The 2,559-nt window shown below is 48.5% G+C and overlaps 8 non-coding genes and 1 pseudogene across 8 annotated transcripts; all 9 read left to right on the top strand.

Annotated features, from left to right (window-relative positions):
- Positions 1 to 36: 36 nt before the first annotated feature.
- On the top strand, positions 37 to 155 carry LOC124891772. Its single transcript, XR_007049864.1, has one exon. It is a non-coding gene; the product is annotated as a 5S ribosomal RNA (ribosomal RNA).
- A 176-nt stretch (positions 156 to 331) lies between these two features.
- Positions 332 to 450, top strand: LOC124891770 (annotated as a pseudogene).
- A 177-nt stretch (positions 451 to 627) lies between these two features.
- LOC124891765 lies at positions 628 to 746 on the top strand. The gene has a single exon (XR_007049859.1). It is a non-coding gene; the product is annotated as a 5S ribosomal RNA (ribosomal RNA).
- A 176-nt stretch (positions 747 to 922) lies between these two features.
- Positions 923 to 1,041, top strand: LOC124891767. The gene has a single exon (XR_007049861.1). It is a non-coding gene; the product is annotated as a 5S ribosomal RNA (ribosomal RNA).
- Positions 1,042 to 1,216: 175 nt separating this feature from the next.
- Positions 1,217 to 1,335, top strand: LOC124891774. Its single transcript, XR_007049867.1, has one exon. It is a non-coding gene; the product is annotated as a 5S ribosomal RNA (ribosomal RNA).
- Positions 1,336 to 1,518: 183 nt separating this feature from the next.
- Positions 1,519 to 1,637, top strand: LOC124891769. The gene has a single exon (XR_007049862.1). It is a non-coding gene; the product is annotated as a 5S ribosomal RNA (ribosomal RNA).
- A 176-nt stretch (positions 1,638 to 1,813) lies between these two features.
- LOC124891771 lies at positions 1,814 to 1,932 on the top strand. The gene has a single exon (XR_007049863.1). It is a non-coding gene; the product is annotated as a 5S ribosomal RNA (ribosomal RNA).
- Positions 1,933 to 2,106: 174 nt separating this feature from the next.
- LOC124891766 lies at positions 2,107 to 2,225 on the top strand. Its single transcript, XR_007049860.1, has one exon. It is a non-coding gene; the product is annotated as a 5S ribosomal RNA (ribosomal RNA).
- A 179-nt stretch (positions 2,226 to 2,404) lies between these two features.
- LOC124891773 lies at positions 2,405 to 2,523 on the top strand. Its single transcript, XR_007049866.1, has one exon. It is a non-coding gene; the product is annotated as a 5S ribosomal RNA (ribosomal RNA).
- Positions 2,524 to 2,559: the final 36 nt, after the last annotated feature.

Genomic DNA, 2,559 nt, shown 5'->3' with positions numbered 1-2,559 from the left:
AAAAGGCATAATAGAATTTGGAGTGCTGGGAATGACAAATGTGATCATACCAGCACTAATGCACCGGATCCCATCAGAACTCCGAAGTTAAGCGTGCTTGGGCGGGAGTAGTACTAGGATGGCTGACCCCTTGGGAAGTCCTCGTGTTGCATCCCTTCCTTTTTTTTTTCCTTTAAAATTCGATTTATTTTTGCCGATTCGATCGGCGAATCTTTTTGTTTTTCCTCTTGGCGGAATCGAGAACGAGGGCATGGCGCAGGGGCGCGCGTGCGGGGTGTGACGGCGGCGGAGGAGAAAGAGGCATAATAGATTTTGGAGTGCTGGGAATGACGGATGCGATTATACCAACACTAACACGCCGGATCCCATCGGAACTCTTAATTTAAGCGTGCTTGGGCGAGAGTTGTACTAGGATGGGTTACCACCTGGGAAGTCCTCGTGTTGCATACCTTCCTTTTGTTTTTTCCAATAAAATTCAGTTTAATTTTGCCGGTTCGATCAGCGGATCTTTTTATTTTTCCTCTTGGCGGAAAAAAGAAAAAGGGCGAGGTGCGGGGCCCGCGTGCGGGGTGTAACGGGCGGCGCAGGAGAATGAGGCTTAATAGAATTTGGAGTGCTGGGAATGACGGATGCGATCATACCAGCACTAACACACCGGATCCCATCAGAACTCCGAAGTTAAGCGTGTTTGGGCGAGAGTAGTACTAGGATGGGTGACCCCCTGGGAAGTCCTCGTGTTGCATCCCTTCCTTTTTTTTTCCTTTAAAATTCAGTTTAATTTTGTCGGTTCAATCGGCGAATCTTTTTGTTCTTCCTTTTGGCGGTAATAAGAAAGGGGGCGAAGCGCGGAGGCCCGCGTGCGGGGTGTGACGGGCGGCGGATGAGAAAAAGGCATAATAGAATTTGGAGTGCTGGGAATGACAAATGTGATCAAACCAGCACTAATGCACCGGATCCCATCAGAACTCCGAAGTTAAGAGTGCTTGGGCGGGAGTAGTACTAGGATGGCTGACACCCTGGGAAGTCCTCGTGTTGCATCCCTTCCTTTTTTTTCCTTTAAAATTTGGTTTATTTTTGCCGGTTCGATCGGCGAATCTTTTTGTTTTTCCTCTTGGCGGAAACGAGAACGAGGGCATGGCGCAGGGGCGCACGTGCGGGGTGTGACGGGCGGCAAAGGAGTAAGAGGCATTATAGAATTTAGAGTGCTGGGAATGACCGATGCGATCATACCAGCACTAACGCACCGGATCCCCTCAGAACTCCGAAGTTAACCGTGCTTGGGCGAGAGTAGTACTAGGATGGGTGACCCCTTGGGAAGTCCTCGTGTTATATCCCTTCTTTTTTTTTTTTTTTTTTTTTTAAATTCGGTTTAATTTTGCCGGTTCGATCGACGAATCTTTTTATTTTTCCTCTTGGCGGAAACAAAAAAGGTGGGCGAGGCGTGGAGGCCCGCGTGCTGGGTGTGACGGGCGGCGGAGTAGAAAGAGGCATAATAGATTTTGGAGTGCTGGGAATGACGGATGCGATTATACCAACACTAACACACCGGATCCCATCGGAACTCTTAATTTAAGCGTGCTTGGGCGAGAGTTGTACTAGGATGGGTTACCACCTGGGAAGTCCTCGTGTTGCATACCTTCCTTTTATTTTTTCAATAAAATTCAGTTTAATTTTGCCGGTTCGATCAGCGAATCTTTTTATTTTTCCTCTTGGCGGAAAAAAGAAAAAGGGTGAGGTGCGGTGCCCGCGTGCGGGGTGTAACGTGCGGCGCAGGAGAATGAGGCTTAATAGAATTTGGAGTGCTGGGAATGACGGATGCGATCATACCAGCACTAACACACCGGATCCCATCAGAAATCCGAAGTTAAGCATGCTTGGGCGAGAGTAGTACTAGGATGGGTGACCCCTTGGGAAGTCCTCGTGTTGCATCCATTCCTTTTTTTCCTGTAAAATTCAGTTTAATTTTGCCTGTCCGATCGGTGAATCTTTTTATTTTTCCTCTTGGCGAAAACAAGAAAGGGGGCGAGGCGCAGAGGCCCGCGTGCGGGGTGTGACGGGCGGCGAAAGAGAAAAAGGCATAATAGAATTTGGAGTGCTGGCAATGACTGATGCGATCATACCAGTAGTAACGCACCGGATCCCATCAGAACTTCGAAGTTAAGCGTGCTTTGGCGAGAGTAGTACTAGGATGGGTGACCCCCTGGGAAGTCTTCGTGTTGCATCGCTTCCTGTTTTTTTTTTCCTTTAAAATTCTGTTTAATTTTGCCGGTTCGATCGGGGAATCTTTTTGTTTTTCCTCTTGGCGGAAACAATAAAGGGGGCGAGGCGCGGAGGACCGCGTGCTGGGTGTGACGGGCGGCGGAGGAGAAAGAGGCATAATAGAATTTGGAGTGCTGGGAATGACGGATGCGATCATACCAGGACTAATGCACCGGATCCCATCAGAACTCCGAAGTTAAGCGTGTTTGGGGGAGAGTAGTACTAGGATGGGGGACCCCCTGGAAAGTCCTCATGTTGCATCCCTTCTTTTTTTTTTCCTTTAAAATTCGGTTTAATTAT

Source organism: Capsicum annuum, unplaced genomic scaffold (assembly GCF_002878395.1).
Source record: "Capsicum annuum cultivar UCD-10X-F1 unplaced genomic scaffold, UCD10Xv1.1 ctg40496, whole genome shotgun sequence".
Lineage (NCBI taxonomy): Eukaryota > Viridiplantae > Streptophyta > Magnoliopsida > Solanales > Solanaceae > Capsicum > Capsicum annuum.
This window is presented reverse-complemented; position numbering and strand designations above follow the sequence as displayed.